The sequence below is a fragment of the Ictidomys tridecemlineatus genome, chromosome 3, assembly GCF_052094955.1.
Source record: "Ictidomys tridecemlineatus isolate mIctTri1 chromosome 3, mIctTri1.hap1, whole genome shotgun sequence".
Classification (NCBI taxonomy): Eukaryota; Metazoa; Chordata; class Mammalia; order Rodentia; family Sciuridae; genus Ictidomys; species Ictidomys tridecemlineatus.
The window spans coordinates 125,329,851-125,349,474 of NC_135479.1; the positions used below are offsets into that span (position 1 = coordinate 125,329,851).

A 19,624-nucleotide genomic window follows, 5' to 3' on the forward strand; every position below is an offset into this window, starting at 1 on the left:
AACTTACAACCGATCAGTGGAGTCAGTTATAAAACACAAAACTTGAATAGCATTTACTTTTTTATTGTTCATGAACTTAAAATTAAGTTCACAAACATGCAAAACTATCGTTTTGAAATGACAATAAGGCCACCTGGTCTCATTTTTTTCAAAGTCTTTAAGATCAGGATTTTTAATTTTAGTTTAGTTTTAGAAATGATCCTACTCTTTCTTTTTAAATGGTAATAGTTGCAAACAATGTGCAAACTTGAATATTTGAATGATAGAAGTATAGACAATTTTTTTAAATGGTGCTATTGTTTGATCTTTCACCGGGTGCACTGGTATAAGTAGTGCTTAAAAAAAAAAAAACACTATCTATTAATAGCTTGCATCCTAAAGTCTAGAATGGAATGTTACATACACACACTTTTATTAATTTATTAGATAATTAATTTTTGAACACTTATTGCCAAAAACAGCTATAAGCACTGAGGGTATATCTGTGAACAAAATGAGCCTTTGCCAGCCCATTGGGATGACATCCATATATATTCTTACCTGTGAATGCATGCACAAGCACATGTCTAATCAGAAGTTCAATGGCATTCACTCAACAAGAATCTCATGAGCACCGTATATGTACTAAACCAGGCAAAGAATGGATATAAAGATTACCTTAAAAACTACAAAGCATCAGGGGATTCTAAAAAATAAATAAATGAAAAATAAAAATTCTTAAAAAAGCCTTCTAAATGGCCAGAACTGAATGGCTTACGTAAAGCAAAACAAACATATTTTATGAGTATTCAATCTTCCAAGTAGTTTCAGACTTCTCCAAAACCAACCACACATAGCCCTAGTAAGTTCATCTACTCCTTTAACTTATCAATTGGCATGAAATTTTTAGTATGAAAAATTAGACCTTAGTAAGCATAGGTGCAGAAACTTTGCATCTTTCATCTTATTTTTTTCTCAGAGGAGTCCTCTAAGACATATGCTAATATACCCAATTTTTAGATAAGGAAAGCAAGACTCGAAGAGTTTGTGTCCCAGGGTGACCCAGTTGATGTCCTAGTGGCATTATGTTTTCTTTTTTTGGAGCTGGGGATGGAACCCACAGTCTTCTGCATGCTAGGCAAGTGCTCAACCACTGAGCTGCTCCCTAGTTCTCCCAAGGTGATTCAGTCGCGAAATAGCTGAGTAGAAATGGACCTCAGAGCTTCCAATGCCAAATATGTGTTCTATTCACAGCACGTTCATTATAATATGGCATTCAATATCCCAGTCTAATCTATTTTTTTGGCAATGCACATGAATATCAGAACTAACTTAGATGGTTATAATTAATCATTTTGAGCCAGAACAAAATTTTTCCAGTGCCATTCTTTTACCTTATTATGGTGAAAGTTAAGAATTAAAATGATGTATACTGTATCAAAACTACTATTAGAAAATTTAAACAACTGAACAAAAAAGTATAATTTATTTACCTGCATGTTACCACTCAGGTTGGTTTTTCACCAAATGGAAAGGTTATTTTAATCTTAAACTTATTAATTAAAGTTTTAATTAAACATGCTAAGAACTATAGACTTATTGTTTTGTATTTTTTTTTTAAGTTAGTTGTTTGCAAGGTCTGAAAGAGCTGCTGACTAGGAGTAAGAAGATCTGGATTTAAATCCTGGTTATTGTGGAAGATGCATAGCTTAGCAAAGGCTTTATACTTCTCAAGATGAGGAATTTAATCTAGATACTATCTTAGATTGCTTCCAGCTTTCTGTTATTTTTTGCAGAATATCTCATCGGGGCTTTACTTTAAATACAGTACATGAAATATTTGTATAGCCCAGACTTCCTGAACTGTTCTTTTCTGCAAAGAAATAAAGTTGTTATGTTTTTCAATAATGTCTTCGAGCAAAACTTCAGGAATGGTAATTACTGATTGTGACTCTCTCTCAGGAGTTGATTGCATTGCTACACTGAATGTTTACTTATTTCTTTGTTACCAAGAATGAAGGGGAAAGGAGAAGAGAAAGCAATGAAGCAAAGAAGCTATACCTGTGTGCACATCCACAAGTAATCATATTGTTGAATTTTATAAATTCTAGGATTTTGTTTCAACTGTAGAAGAATAAGGAAAATGTTGCCCTCCGACAGGTGTGCCTTCCCTGTAAAATTATCACAAAGTGAAATGAGGAGTTCTACAAATGCAGGGGTTCTGCAGAAAAGTTGACTTAAGTATTTCTAATGTTCTGCCAGAGGGAGTCCATTTTTTATAAATCCATCCTGAATCAACCTTTATTTATAACTACTGTATATCATCAACTCATATTTTATCATTCAATTATCATCTACTCTAAGCATTTGGAAATTTTCTAAGTGATTTGGTTAAACCCACATTCATACAAGGAAGTCTTCAAGATCAATGTATTGTTTTTAAGAAATCTTAGTTAAGATCAAAACCTTAACTAGCCTTATAACTTTTGGGGGCATACTGCATGGAAGGCACCTTTCACAGATAAGTCCCATCAATCCATTTGGTGCACTCTTGCCTCTCTTGGTACCACCCCCCAAACTTCTGTACGGTGATAGTATGCCTCAAATAAATGCTAAATTTTTAAAACTTGAAATAGTATTTTTAACCCATAATTCATAAAGGGAAGGGTTTTCTTCTATTTTCTTTGTGGCTTATTATGATGAAAGATTCTCAACAAGTTCATTTGCAAACACATGACCTCAATTTTTAGTTTCTACAGTAGGAAATGAGAACCTTCAATGCTCTTGTTAGAAGAATTCAACATGCTTCACATCTACCTTGTCAAACAAGGAGTATTGTTATAAGATTTTTTAGGATTCTAAGAAAAATGAAAAGGCTGCTTCATTTGTGTGTGTGTGTATTTGCATATATATGTATGTATATGCTTGTATATATTCTCAATAGTGAAGCTAGCTAGCTAATTTATTGGATATAGTAGAATAATAAAACATGATGTTTTTTAGAAGAAACCAGATTTCATTGGTACAATTCAAATGACCATAGACAACATTTACCATATCCAAAACATAAAAACAAAAACAAATATTAAGTGATGACTATAATAAGCACTGGGAATTGAAGCTAAAACAAGACTTCTAGGTACATGCATCAGATTTATTATTAATAGGGGACGGGAGGTAGGAATAGAGGAAGATAAAATTGTGCCATTGATAACAGGGAAAAAAATGCATGATGAACACATTTTGTTTTAACTACATGAGATCTGAAAAGTAATAGATTCATTATAAACCTACATCAGAATAGATCCATTAATATCAGATCATAGCTGAAAATCCTTGATCCAAGAGCTGGGGTTGTGGCTCATTGGTAGAGCCCTTGCCTAGCATGTGCAAGGCGCTGGGTTCAATCTTCAGCATCATGTAAAAATAAATAAATAAAATAAAGGTATTGTGTCCAACTAGTTGTTCAACTATTTTAAAAAGTAAAATCATTTCATACTTAAAGTATCTAGATTTCTTGATTTTCCTTAAAAAAAGAAATCAAAAGGTCTTTGAGAATTGACCTATATTTTTACATGACAGTTGCCAGGAACTAAGCAATTGATTCCCTTTTGGATTGAGTCTCTCCTGTTTTGCCACAGTCCCTTCCAGCCTCTCTTGTCTTATACCCAGGCTGAGTACCTACCTAATCCCTTGTAGGCATTTGAGCATCCAATCCCTGATATCATAAGCATTATCCTGGGTCACTTCTTTTATTATGGTAATCCTTGAAAATATTCCAAGACACATATACCATTATTCACATTCCAGAGACAAGGAAGCCAAAACTCTGGGAAATAAGGTTATTTGCACAATTGTTCACATAACAATAGACTGTCTTGTTCTTTAGTACCTGGGTTTCCAAATACTACTTTAAGGATTAAAAAAGTTTAAATTAGTCATTCTCAAATATAGCTGCATGTTAGAATCACCTGAAAAGCTTTAAAAATGTGGGAGCCCCATCCCTAGCCACATAAATCAGACATTCTTAAGGTGAATCCAGTCATAGTTTTTTTGTTTTTTTGTTTGTTTGTTTGTTTGTTTTAGTTTCTCATCTGATTTTAATTTTTAACCAGGTCTGTGAACTCCTACTTTATATCAAAAGACAAGATAATTTCCAGTTTGCACTTAATTCTTTTTTTACTATTTTAAAAATGTAGACAGACATTTGGCATTTCAAAAACAATGCACTTCTTGAATGTTTTACATTTGAAAGTGTATACCGCCTTGCATTGAACAAGAAAAACATTAACAAACTTCCTACACAGAGTTTGAATAGATCCATTTCTACATGAAGTTTGTCTAGCCCTATTTGCTAAAGTACTGAAACAAAGCAAATATTTGAATCCTGGTGGCTATTTGCTATGGGTATCAAGTATCCTCATGTGGCTAAATTTCCCCTTTGCACAACACCTAAGGCCCAACCAGTCTTCTGACTACATTCAGCAATTAAGTATTAGTACAGGTCTCATGGGTAAAGCTTGATTCTTTTCTGATGCCTTTGACCTATTTTAGGTGCTACATTCAAAGCCCAGTTTGGTCAATCAATCAGAAAATAATAAAACTGGAATTGAGTCTTTTTTAAAAACAAACAAACCAAAAAAAAATCATTCCTATTTAACAGGTCAAATTGTCATAGGCATCCTGGTTTTACATGTGTAACTTGACTGTAATATCAGTTCATTATTATATTTAATTAAATTGTTGGGAAAATTCAATGTTATTTTCCTGTGGATTGATGCAAACATCACTGGATCTGAAGGAAAGGAGGATGAAAGTAGAGAATGTAATTATTTACTCATGGCAAATTGTGACATAATTTTTGCTTTAAAATAAGCTCCATGCATTATAGATGAGTATTTGTTTTTAGAGGCCTCATTCATTTAGAGAAAAAAAAAAACATGAAAATTACTTCCTTCTTTTAGAATATGTCTTTACCAGTAAGTGTACTAGAGATGAGTCTACATTAAAGTGGTTTTGATAGAAAAAGCAGCACCATCTAAAATTAGAACACTTACTTCAGACATGACTTATTATGATGCATCATCAAATTATGAAGATCAACTATGAAGCAAGGCTTACGATTGCAATGGTCTCTATTTCTGTGAATAGAGCATTAGATAGTATATTTCATAATCTGTATATTCCTCCAAATTTAGAAGCTAAAGAAGCACTAGAGTTTGCTATAATTAAGGCTATGGGTATATAGAAGCCTCATATAGAGGTACATGTTAAATAATCACTCAGCATGAACAGGCTTTATCAAACTCCCCTAACACAGATAATTTAACTCCTTAATTCTCAAAGTATTTTCATAAGTAGGCATGCCAATAAAAACCTATTTTTCATAGAATACAGAGAAAGAGAATATGCTTTGCTGAAGGTGAGGTTAAAATTAAAATGAAATTTAGATCAGGATGTAGGACACAGTGTTTTAGCCTATATGAGATAAATAGATGATAGATAAATGGATACCCACATACTACACTATGTACATATATATTATGTATATGTACATCCATGCACATTCCAAATATAGACATATAATACTTATAAATACAATAAAGATTTATATTAATGTCATGATACCAAATTGTACATGATGACAAATTTTTGTTAGAACCAAATTAGTTTTGAAAAACCAAACACAGCTCAGACCAACCTGAACAATTAATGAGATTTACTAATTAATGTAACCACGAAGTCTGGGGGTGGAGGACACCTGGCTTCATTCAGTGACAAATGATATCATCTGGGCTCTATTTTGGCTTCCTCTTCAGGTCATCTCTGCTTAGCAGCCTCTCATCACCACTACCAACACTTCCTCTGTGACAATTTAGCAACCCCTCTGAAAAGAATTGCTCTTTTTCATTAACCCTAGCAGAAAATCCCAGGGCAGGACCCTGATTAACCCGACTTTGGTCACTGTGGACCCATATCAACCACTGCATTCTGAGGGGTAGGGACCTCTGATGGCCCAGGCCTAGGTGATGTAGCCACCCTATGTCTGGGTGCAGAGGTGAGAGGGGAAGAGTCATTCTGCCTCCCTCAACCACAGGAAAAGTGCTGTGTCCATGGAAAGAAAGGTGTGTTACCAGGAGAAGGTAGAGAAGGCTAGTAGCTACAAGAAAACAATTCATATTCCATTTCTACATATGAAGCCTTTTATATCTCTCCTCTGCCTATCAGTGTAGCCTAATCATCTCTCATTTCCCACGACCACCTTAAGCTTTAGCCAGACCCATTTCCTAGAGTTTCCTGAATGTGATGTGTTGTTGACTAAATTAATGAGCAAGTATAGGTCCCTCCATGCTATAACTGAGCATATGGAAAAACTTGGGCTTTTCTGGGTTAACTGAAAACTCCAGATGTCTTAGAGATAATAAAGTTGTTCCTAAGTGATCTTTATTACTCCATGAGGTGTTGAATGAATATGAAAGTGGGCTCTTTAATGCTGGCTTTATATAACATGAATACTTCCATTTATGTATCTAAGTATGTGTCTCCTCCTGAAGAATAAAGGCAGGAATCCAATCATTTTTACAGCCATCAAAGCATCTACTATAATGAAAGTTTCTGAACTAAAATGAACAAGTGACTACATTGCTTAGGCAGAGCACTTCCTGCTTTCCCTCGAAGGCTACTTTCCCTTGAGCCATTTTATCAAATGCTGGAATTTTGGTGCACGTATCTGATGAAGAGACTCTGCTCTAATAGGAATATCCGGCCTTCATAGTGGTTGTCCAAAGCAGCCTGCATACTAAAAATTGTGTTGCCTGGTTTCTAGATTGAAATCAAGCCCTAGAATATTTTAGAAATCAGAGTGCAAGGGTGATAAAACTCTTGGTTACAGATTTGCCTTTATTATTTGCAGGCAGATTGACTTAGCCATTTTTTAAAATTATATAGGAATTTTTTAGACAGAAGTAAGATAATGCACCAACTAAAATTTATCCTATGAACTTCTTCTCTTTAAATATGGGACAAACCTGCCATATATGTTACTCTTCATAAATCACATTAGTATAGGAGTTTATGGCTTATAAATTGATTTCAAATTCTTAAATTTAACAATACTTATAATTTATGTAGAAAAAATAACACCTGGTGTTTTAGTTGACAAGTATAAAGTAAATTAGCAAGTGCTTAGTTGCCAAGAAACCCAATGCAAATTCAGACTACATTATCAGAACAAGATGTCTGGACAAAACAAGTGGTAGCTCACTGCAGTCTGTACCAGTTAGAAAACACCAGGGATACTGTATTCAGCTCTGGTCTTCAAGTTTTAAGAGGAACATTGATTGACACAACTGGAGTTTGCCCAAAGGAGAACAACACAAAGAGTATGAGATCTGAGATGGAGGAACATGAGGAACAGCAGAAACAGCTAAAGATATTTATTCTTTAAAAAAATAAACTTGTGGGCTGGAGTTGTGGCTCAGTTGATAGAGTGCTTGCTTAGCACGTGTGAGGCACGGGTTCGATTCTCAGCACCACATAAAAATAAATAAACAAAATAAAGGCTATTTAAAAAAAATAAAAAATAAACTTGCTCTGTGTGGTAATACACACCTATAATCCCAGGGAATTGGGAGGCTAAGACAAGAAGATTGTAAGTTCAAAGCCAGCCTTATCATTTAGTGAGGCCTTAAGTAACTTAGTCTAAAAATAAACTACCAAAAGGACTGGGTATATGGCCGAGTGGTTAAAAGCCCCTGAGTTCAATCCCTGGTACCAAAAAGAAAAAAAAAGAAAGAAAATGAAAATGAAACAAAAATAAACAAACTTAATTGAAAAATTAATAATGTGATTTTAAATATTAATAGTTATATCATAAAGAAGAATTAGACCTTTCCACTTGAGCTAAAAGCTACACATTTCCATTTAGTATTTTTAAATATCCAATAAAACTTTTGTTTTCAAATCACATAATGATTTATGTATCACTGCAAGTTATAATTCAAGGTTTTCATGATCATCTTTCAGAAATACCAGTTTCACCTTCTACTATGTGACTTTTGACAAGTTATAGTACCTTTTTGAGCCTCGGTCTTCTAGTTTTCAAATAGGATTTGTAAGGCTGTTTATTGTAAGGATTACATGAGTTAATGCAAGTCAAGCCATGAGCACTATATCTGCTCACAGTATGTGCTCAATAAAAAGCAGCATTGTTACCAGAGTTGCTGGAGAGAGCCTTTTCTAAATCATGCAAAAATAACAGAAGAGGATAATAATGTTGGTCAGTAGCTCCTTATACCTTCTACACAGCCAAAAAGTGACAGAGATTAGAGTGGATACCTGTGTCTGCAATAGTATTGGACAATTGTTGATTTTAATTGAATGAGTCTCTTGTCTTCAATTTTATTTGAAGTCTTAGTTAAGGAAATTACCATTTGTTAACAACAAAGAAGTTTATTAAATACCTCTCTGGCGTTATGGAATATCATGGAGAATTATTTACAAACACATGGGAAGCAGAGTTACTCAAGAGGAAGTGGCAGAAATGGAGAAGAGTACAACTGTTAATGTTAATAGGCAGCCCCAAGGCAGCAAAGAATTGATAGGAACTGATTCTACTTAGATCACAAATATTTATTAAGTCCAGACTTTGAAGAAATAGCTCTAGGACGTGATCTGTGCCATGAAGATTTTATTTAGAAATTAGATGTAGAAACATGTAGAACTCATTATCAATTTGGAGGAACACTTTAAGTCACGTGCAGAGGACAAGTGGGGCAGGAAGCAGTGGTGCAGGTTAGGGGGCCGGGAGAATGTCACAGGATGACAGAGGTCATATTGGTTTTACCCTTCTCTAAGTGGTGCCGGGAGGCCAAGCATTCTAGGAGTGATAGTGGTCAAGGTAATGAGACATGAAGGAGTGTCCATCTCCCAGGGATGGCAGCTGTCTGGCATGGTTTGGTTATAGGAGGTTGTAGGAAATAAAGGCGCAGCAGGAGATCCACCCAGAAATGTAACGGGTGTCAGATGTTAAGAAGTGGGAAATAAGATGAAGGCATAGACTCAGGAAAGGGTTGCCGGGGAAGTTCCATGAGAACATATTCACTAGTCCATGTCATCCCACAGGGAATTACTGATGGCTTGTGTGGGCCAGAGGGTAACCGAATACCCCAGAAATGTTGCTGGAGTTGGTTGAGACAGTAAGTAGAGGTCTCAGACTAAGGAGATGAGAGAAGATATCACTCAAAGAACCGTTAAAAGGCCTCAAATGAGAAAGTAGAATAATGAAATTTGTGTTTCAAGAAAGTTAAGCAGTTGAAAATATCAGGGGGGAAAAAACAGAGATGCAGGGAAAGGAGCTATGAGCTGATGGGAAGGAGGTGGGCCTGGGTGCTCCAACCAGGAAATGGAGAGGAAGTAGCAGTTTGGGAGACCACACAGAAGGATTGCTTAAGAAACATGTGCATGTTAAGGAGGTGTGTGTGTGTGCGTGTGATGTCCAAATTTGGGATGTATAATTATATATACCCAAGGGATGCTACAGCTAAGGTTGGCCTTTTTGTTCCTTTTGGGTTCCTATAGTCAACCACTGTCAGAACAAAGAAAGGAAGGAGAGAGAGGGAAGGAGACAGAGAGAGAAAAAGGGGTGGTGGGGGAAACGAACTTGTTGACAGTCTTATTCCAATCCTTATTAATTTTTGTTCTATAAATCAAAACTTTTTTTCAATGTGGTTCGTTGTTGTTTTGTTACTTGGTATTGAATCTAGGGCTTTGTGCATGCTAAGCACATGCTCTCCAATCAATCATAACTTCTGAACCAAGAATGTAGTTCCTGCACTAAGGAAAAGAATTTCTGTACAATGAAAAATTTTTAAAAGGTGCCTAGTGATTATCAGTTTCCACACTTATATTTGTGAGGACCAAAGCAACAGAAAATAGGTTTTTATTTTCTGGAGCTTTTGTGATCAAATTTACAACAGAATTCTTGTTATTTACAAACTAGAGGATTCTAAAGATAACTGTAGAACAATCTTTGTTGTATGTATGCGTGATGACTCTGGGCCAGTTCTGAATTAAGAATGCAACCCATTCTCTTTTAATTGTCTTAAATGGAAAGCGTCTAATGTTCTCCATATGCTTTGAATCGGTTATCCAACAATTTATCTTTTTTTTTCATGGATATAGTCAAAGATTTTGTTGATGGATATTTTGTCTCCAATCACAAAAAAGGCCATCTATCTGACCCACTATATGAAATAAATTTATGTAATTCTGATATAACTACATGATATACAATAAATGTATACTCTACAGCTTCATAGAAACATTATATCAATAAATGCTTATAACATAGTGTTAAAATAAAAAAAGTACATCCAAAATAATGTATACTGCAGAATCTTACTTTTATAAAAATAAAGGTATATTCAGGAATGTTTGCTTACACATAGAAAAAAAATGGAAGAATATTAATAAAAATATAACAGTTATATTGATGACTTTCATATTCTTGTTTAGGTCTTTTGTATTTTCTACATAAGCATCTAGAAAATGATGCTTTTTAAATAAAAGAGAAATACTTAATATTTATCCTTTTAATGGCATTTCAATAGACTTTTATTTTGAAGTTTAAAACATCAATATATTTATCAAACCTAATTGGAGGCTAAAGAACTTTTTTTAAACAATATAATTCCTTACTTATGTGAAATTCACTCCCAACAGCAAAAAACAAAACAAATCAAAAAACCAACGGTATCATTTACGCTCCACAAGAAAACAAGATGAACAGTTTAATTGTAGTTGAGAAATTATTCTATTTTCCTGCAGCTCTGTAATCAGAATAAATCTTTAGGTCTTTTGGTTCTGTCTGATAGTCTCAGTGCTACATTTGTCAGGTGTATTTGTGGAATGCACATGGAGTAAATTTGAAAGGTGCCTGTGGTCTAAGAGTGATAAAAGGGGATTTTCTGCTTGTGCGGTGCTCTTTGAACACTGGTACAACCATGTCAAGAAGAGAAATAGCTTCTAAAGAAATAACCAAGAAGTTACTTGGGAGAGAAAAAGAAAGGGGGAGCTTTGCTATTAGAAAGTTTTATAATAGCATGTTTTCATGCTACAAATGGAAAAACGACACCTGAAGAGCTGAACCAAGGTTCTGAAATGCCTGGGATGTGAATCCCAGAGTCTCCTGAGCAGTGTGAAGTGCAGGTGAAGTGTGGCCAGTGTGTGCAGAGAGGCCAGCAGAACCTGGACTGGTCCTGTTTCCCGGGGCCCTGTGAGCCTGTCCTGGGTGTGGAGAGGGGTAGGCTCAGGGGGTAGAAGGTAAATGAAGCCAAACTTTGAGAAGTGTGTGGGAAACCCAGACACATGAAATTTGATGTGCTATGCTGATCAAGCTGTTCCTCCTAATGAAAAGAGTTCTGGTTTCTCATTGGTCAACTCAGTGCAAGATGAAATAGCACAGATGAGAGGATAGAGAACAATAGCAGCCACAATGACCATGGGAGCTACCTTTAGAAAGCGATACTGGAACCAGAGAAAATGGGATCCTTTTGCAAACCATACCAGATTAAATGTCCCAGTGCACAGCTGTGATCTTTACCTCCCAGTGCCAACTTTTACACCCTGTCCTCCAAACAGGCAGGATTACACACTGGACACACTCAGTTTCCCCACCCTCCCTCCTCTCACACACTCCTCTTTCCCTGCAAGCCTCTTCTTTCTCATTGTTGGATGTCTACACACAACTTTCCTTCAAAGTCCATCTCAAGTGCCAGTTAGTCTGAAAAGTCTGGGTTGATCCTTTCCTGTCTGGCAAACTTCCTGTTCTCAGCTGCTTCATTTGTCCTCCTGTTAATTCTCTTTCAATTCGATATGACCAGTATTGATTTATCATGCACAATGTATGATACACTCTAGAAATACAAACACACACACACACACACACACACACACACACTATCTTCAAGAAGTAAACAACATAAATGAGAAATAAGAAAGCAAATGATAATCCACTGTGAGTCAAGGTGAAAAATTCAAGAAGAGAAGCATATACTCAATACACCAGTATCTCAAAGAAGTGATCAGTTCCCATTGCAGCAATGGTCCTACCAATCACCAGGTTGGTCGCTTTGGAGTCTTGTCAGTGCTTTAGCACCTTCATCCAGTTTATCGGCAAGCCCGTACAATGAACCTCCAAAATATAACCTGAATCCCTCCTCTTTTCTCCATTTCCATCCTCACTACCATCTCCTAACTATCAGTCTCCCTGTGAGTCCCTGCTTCCACTCATGTGTCCCTGCAACCACTGTAGCTACACAGAGAAGTCAAGGAAACCTTTCTAGAACACGGACAAAAGCACCTCTTTCTACGGCTTACAACTTAACTCCAGGGGTTTCTAGCTTTTCATAAAATCTAAACTTCTTCCCATGGCCTACCAGGTCATCCATGATCTAGTCTCCTCCCTCCTCCAAGCTCACCCTGTCTGCTCCTTACTGTTCCCATTTCTGTTCTCAGATACATCACACTGGTTCTAATCTTGCCATCTTTGTACTCTCTGCTCCTCCCATCAGAACAGTCTTCCCCCCAGATCTTCTCATGGCTCTTCCTCATTATTAGCAATGTATATTATGCCTCCACTTTGATTGTTGTTCAAATTTCTTTTCCCTGATCATCCTACTTGAAGTATACAATACCCACCCCCTACTCTAGAAATGTTAAAATCTGAAATTAGCTAGTTCAGTTATTCACCTCTTATCTATCTCCCCCTCTAAAAAGCCAGGAAACCCTGCAATTTTACTTCTACCTATTAACAAAGTTTAGCACAGTCCTAGGTATCTTGTGAGTATTTAGTAAATATTTCTGAATAATATTAACCACAGTTTTCACCTATAATAAACCAATTGCGTACCAGGCACCACTCTAGTACTTACACATTAATCATTACAGCTTTGCAACAATCCTCCAAGGTGGGTTACTATTATTATCATGATTCCTTTGCAGATAAGGAAATAAGGTACCGAGAAGCTAAGCAAACAGTCTAAAGTTACAGAATTATTAAACGGCAAAACTAGCGTGCAAACCCAGAGTCTTACTCTAGAGCCCTTGCTTTTATTCCCTACACAATATTATTTCTGCAAATGACTCAGTGTAGAATTTCTTTTATATGGAAAGAATGGATGATTGCTCAGAAGGAAAAAACAAAAGGCTACCGTGGAATTTTAAAGGAAAACCAAGAGTTGCTAGGGAATAAAAGGCTGAAAGGTATTTTAAACTAAGGGAAGAATATATTCACAAGCATGCGTTTATTCTTTTTCTTTTGTAATGCTCATTTGTGGAAATTTTCCTTTCTGCATTTGCATATACCTTGAATTTAAATAACATTTATTATGTTATTACACATGCCCTGAGTTGTACACGTAGATTATTTTTAACATCTTTTCCTAGAAATGGTTGTGAGATCTATTATCTATCTATCTATCTATATAAAATTATATATCTATATCTCTATATAGACTGATGTCTACATATATATTTTAACCCTCATTCAAGAATTTTGAATCTCTATGAATTTTTCAATGCTCACTGGACTTGACAGGTAGAACAGGAATGATATCCTCTATCTCAGGTTGCTGGGGGTACTCCAGGAAATCATGGATATGAAAGACAAATGCAGACCATAAAGCACTAAAGAAATACTCATGTTCTTTTCCTCATATGTCCTCAGTTAGATTAATAATTACAATATTTCCCCCCTACTTTCAAATCCAGATCTTTCAATTTTTTAATTTATTTTCTTGATTCAACTGACTTAAGTGGGGCTAGTTGGTTCATTTGGGTTATTCAACTTCACTTTATTTTGATAAGACCAAATTCTTTACTAATCCTAATATCTTCCCCAATACATTGCTGATCCTTGAATTGGGATTGCATTAATCTGCAGATCAATTTGGAGACAAATGACATCTGAATATTGTCTGTCCAATTAAGTATGATAATTCTCTTTGTAGAGATCCTATGCATTTTTTCCTAAGCATTTAATGATTTTTGATGCTACTGCATATAGTATCATTTTTTTAAGAGAGAGAGAGAGAGAGAATTTTTTTTTTAGTTTTCAGTAACATAACATCTTTATATTTTTTATTTTTATGTGGTGCTGAGGATCAAACCCAGCGCCCTGCACATGCCAGATGAGCGCGCTACCGCTTGAGCCACATCCTCAGCCCTAGTATCATTTTTTAAAGTCATTTTCTAGTTGCTTTTTGCTGGTATTTAGAAATAAAATTTATATCCAGCATTTTTTAAATGAAGTCATTATGAAGTCAAACAATAACAAGTGCTGGCGAGGATGTGGGGAAAAGGGTACACTTGTACATTGCTGGTGGGACTGCAAATTGGTGCAGCCAATTTGGAAAGCAGTATGGAGATACCTCAGAAAGCTGGGAATGGAACCACCATTTGACCCAGCTATTCCCCTTCTTGGTCTATTCCCCAAAGACCTTAAAAGAGTGTATTATAGGGATACAGCTACATCGATGTTCATAGTAGCACAATTCACAATAGCTAGACTGTGGAACCAATCTAGATGTCCTTCAATAGATTAATGGATAAAAAAAAATGTTGCATTTATACACAATGAGTATTACTCTGCACTAAAAAATGACAAAATCATGCCATTTGCAGGGAAATGGATGGCATTAGAGCAAATTATGCTAAGTGAAGCCAGCCAATCCCTAAAAAACAAATGCCAAATGTCTTCTCTGATATAAGGAAGGCAACTAAGAACAGAACAGGGAGGAAGAGCATGAGAAGAAGATCACCATTAAACAGGGACGAAGGGAGAGAGAAGGGAAATTGCATGGAAACAGAAGAAGACCCTCATTGTTATACAAAATAACATATAAGAGGAAGTGAGGGGAAAGGGAAAAAAACGGGAAATGAATTACAGTAGATGGGGTAGAGAGAGAAGATGGGAGGGGAGGAGAGGGGAGAGGAGAGGGGATAGTAGAGGATAGGAAGGGCAGCAGAATACAACATACACTAGTATGGCAGTATGTAAAAAAGTGGATGTGTAACCAATGTGATTCTGCAATCTGTATATGGGGTAAAAATGGGAGTTCATAATCCTCTTGAATCAAATGTATGAAATATGGTATGTCAAGAGCTTTGTAATGTTTTGAACAACTAATAATTTTAAAAAATTTACTATTTCTAAGAATTTATCTGTAGATTATTTTTTATTTTCTACATAAACAATTTTGTCATCTGAAAATAATAATTTTATTTTTTTTATTTCTAAACATTATTACTATTTTTTTTTACTTATTGCATTGTTTAAGAGCCCAAATACAGAGCTATAGTAGTAATAAAAGGCATGCATATCTTATTCCATATTTCCAAAGGAAAATCTTTCAAAATTTCAAAATTAATTCTTACACTTGCTATGGGATTTTTGTAGATGTTTAAGGAAGTTTATTAGTGTTTAAGGAAGTTTCCTGCTGTCTTAGTCCTCTTAGTCTCAAATATATATATTACCATAGGCTAGGTGGCTTAAATAACACATATTTATTTCTCACAGTTTTGGAAACTGGAAATTCAAAATTTGGGTGCCAGCACAGTCAGGTTCTGGTGAGAGCCCTCTTCCTGGCATGCAGATAGCCATGTTCTCATTGTTTCCTTATAAGGCCTTCCCATGGTGCCCACACATGGAGAAAGAGGGCAAGGTCTGTGGTATCTCTTCATATAAAGGCACTAATCCCATCAGGAAGGTCTCATCTCTGTGACCTCATCTAACCTTTACCACCTTGAACCCCATCACATTGAGGATTAGGATTTCAACATATGAAGTTGGGCTGGAGAGCAAGACATAAGCATTTGATCCATAACAACTCCTTATATTTTGTTTGCTAAGAATTTTTAACATGGATGGGTGCTGAATTTTATCAACTGCTATTTGTAGACCTGATGACCTAAATGATTTTCAAATGCTAAACCAACCTTGCATTACTAGAGTAAACTCAACTTGGTCGTGGTACACTGTACTTTTCAAACATTGCTGGGTTTGATCTGCTAATATTTTGTTTATCATTATTATAGCTATATTCCTAAAAAATGGGAAGGAGAGATTACTCTATAATTTTATTTTTAAATAATATTCATACTGTACTAAGTTTTGATGTCCAAGCTATGCAGGATTCATGAAATGAATTAGAAGGGGTTTTCTCTTTTTCTTTTCTTTAGAGGGGTCTGTGTAATTTTGGATTTATTCCTTCTTAAAAGTCTGATAGTATTCTTCAATTAAGCCATCTGAACCTAAAGTTTAAAATCACAGAACCAGTTTTATTAATAAGTATGATAGTGTTCAAATTTTTCATTTCTTCTTGGACAGTTATATTTTTCTGGGACTCTGTACACTTCATCTAAATTTGTTTATATATTATCATAATATTGTTTATTATATCTTTTAATTATCATTTTTGTATTTGTAAAATCTCTAGTATTCTCTTAAATTTTATTATTTTTTTCCTTGAATAATCTTACTTTTTATAGGTTTAATTTTCTTTGCCTTTTCTAGCTTCTTGAGGTATATGATTAAGTACTTTAATCTTTATTCTTCTCTAATTCATGTATCCTGGCTCTAAATTTCCCTCAAAACACCTTTAGCTGCGTTCTATGACTTTTGGCATACACAATTTCCATTATCATTCAACTAAAATACATTGTCATTTCCAGAGTGATTTTTCTTTGACCCCTTGCATATTTAGAAATTTATTGTTTAACTCTTAACCTTTGTGATTTTTTAAGCACCGTTTTTATTAATATCCAGTGTATTTCCACTATTGTCATAGAAAAATGCTCTGAATTATTTTAATCTTTTGTAATTTCTTATGTCTTGCCTTATAGCTTAATATACATCAATTTGGACAATTTTTCCATGTGCATTTAAAAATAAAGTAATATGTTCATATAGTTTTTCATCTACTTGTTCTATCAATTATTGAAACACATATTTTAAAAACCTTCTACCATGACTCTAAATTTCTCTATACCTTCCTCTTCTCTTCCTCCTCCGTGTGTGTGTGTGTGTGTGTGTGTGTGTGTGTGTGTGTGTGTGTTTGGTGATATGGATTGAATCAAGGTCTCGTGCATACCAAGTAAGTGCTCTACCCTGTACTCTATCCCCAAACCCTCAACATAAGAGACTTGCTTATATTTGGTTTCTATACACAAAATGATGTATTAAGCTTCAGTCTGTTAACGTTTCAAAGTTTAATAAGTAGCTGTACTGTTTCTGACAATAATGTCGTGATCCATGTTCTTGACATCATGTATCATATTTATGTCTATATCTTATTTTAATTCTGTCAGTTTTGCTTTATATATTTGAGTTGTGTCATTAAGTGCAAACAGTTAGAAACATTTATCATTATGTAATGCATAGGTCTGACATCTTAGTTTCTAGTTTTGTTTGTCTGAGAATGGCTCCATCACTAAAATATATTCTGAGAATAGAATTCTATATTAACAGTTATGTTTTTATTTTTTTACCTTGAAAACATAATTACTTTGTGCCCTGGCTTTCATCATTTCTTTTGAGAAAAGAGCTGTCTTGTTTTTGCTTCTTTGAAGGCACTGTTTCCTTTTTTTCTTTCTGTCTTTTAAGGTTTTCTCCTTGACTTTGGTTTTCAGTTTTTCCATTATTAGGTTCTTGGGAAGGTTGTGTAGGGTTTATCATCCCTCTCTAGAATGCAGCTTCTTTTAGAAAATTCTCAACCATTATCTCTTCAAATGCTGCCTTGTTTTCTATTCCCTTTCCACTCCCTCTTCTACAAAGAAATTCAGCATGTCTTTTATGCCCTTTTCTGCAATTTCCCTTCTTTTACCTCCCCATGGTTGTTTTTCTTGAACTGTCTTCTACTTCATAAACTCTTAAACAACATCCAATAAACTATTATACCCATGTATTATATTTTTATTTCCAGAATTGTCATTGGATTCTTTATTATAATTTTCAATTCTGTGTCAAAATTCTGCCTCTGCCTTTTAATTCCTTGCATTTATAAAACATAGTCATCTTTAAACTTATATCTGATAACTTCATTATCCATATATATTGTATATTTGCTTCTAGTGTTTACTTTCTTATTATTTTTTGTTATATAATGTCTTTTCATTTCCTTCATTATTGTTAAGCTGTTTTGCAGCTTTGTGTCATATTATCTTTCTCTAGAGATGATGTACTTTTGTTTTGGAGAAAAAGCAAGACTAGGATCCCTTCCAATCTCAGATTATCTTAGTCCAACTAGGAAATTAATTTGTTTCAAACTGAGCCTTAATCTCTGAAAAAGATGGTCTGTTCTAGGTCAACCTCACTCCCATAACATTGACCTACATTGTGAACCAAAGACATAGGTGCTTGCCAAGACCTCACCTCCTGGGCGGTCTCGGAGCTCTGAAAGCTTTGCCCAGCTTCTCCCCTTCTTTGCACTGTTTCTGGAATTGACAAATACCTTGAGATGGAAGCTACAAACATGCTCAATTCTCTAGTTTCTTCTTTCTCTAGCTATTAAGCCCACAAATCTTCACATTTTTGAGTGCTTTTTAACATTTTTTTTTTTGCTAGGTTCTAAAAATACATTTTGTCCTACTTAACCAGTTGTTCTCAGCAGGAAAATTGGTCCTGAACAGCTGAGATGGCCACTATAAAAAGTGTAAATTCCCAAGATCACTTGCCAGTTTTATTGCAATAGCCTCTGAGCACTTCTTCCTGCTTCCAACCCTGACCCACTTTTATTTGTAACATAACAGTTGGAGTGACCCTTTAAAACATCTGTCACATCATGCCATTCTTTTGCTCAAAATCTTTTAACGTCTTCTATGTCACATACACATACTCTAAAGAGGCATGCAAGGCCTGACATGAGCAGGCACCTCTAAGGAAATAGATCATTGGAAGAAAACAGGTAAGACAATATAGAATTTTAACTAAAAGGCATAATAGTGACTTCACATGTGATAGTAAACAGCCTTTCAAAAAAAAATATAGCAGTCATGAACCTGTATGCACCTAATATCATAGCTTCACAATATTTGAAGCAAAAGCTGACAAATTACAAGGAAAAAGTTGACAAATCCAAGTCCTTAGAATGATATTTTGACAAGTGTCTTTCAGAAATTTATGAACAAAGCAGATAAAACATTAACAACAGTAGAAAAGATTTGAATGTAAAAAATAATAAATTTGACCTAACAGATCCATAGAAGACACAGCAATCAGTAAATAAAATAATGTTAAGGAGCACTGAACATTTATAAAAGTTGCCTATGTACTAGGTCACAAAACAAATACCCCCCAAAATAATAAAATACATACTTCACATGTCTCTGACCACATGTAATGAAGCTAGAAAGCAAGAAAAAATACTTCAAAAAATATTTTGGAAAACTTCAAAATATGACTAATATTTTAAAGGCATAAATCACCTTTAAATATCAAAATATTTTGAAACTAGTACGTTTAAAATTATGAGTTAAAAGATCAAGAAGCTAGAAAAAACACCACAGAGTAAATCTAATGAAGTTACAACAAAAGAAATATCAGTGTTAATAAGATAGACATGTCAAATCATTATGTGTACACCTTAAA

The 19,624-nt window shown here is 34.9% G+C and overlaps 1 protein-coding gene across 6 annotated transcripts in view; it reads left to right on the plus strand.

Moving 5' to 3' along the window:
* The window catches only part of LOC106145044 (uncharacterized), a 685,031-nt gene that overhangs the window by 445,913 nt on the left and 219,494 nt on the right, over positions 1–19,624 (plus strand). The gene's annotated exons all lie outside the window — the stretch shown is intronic.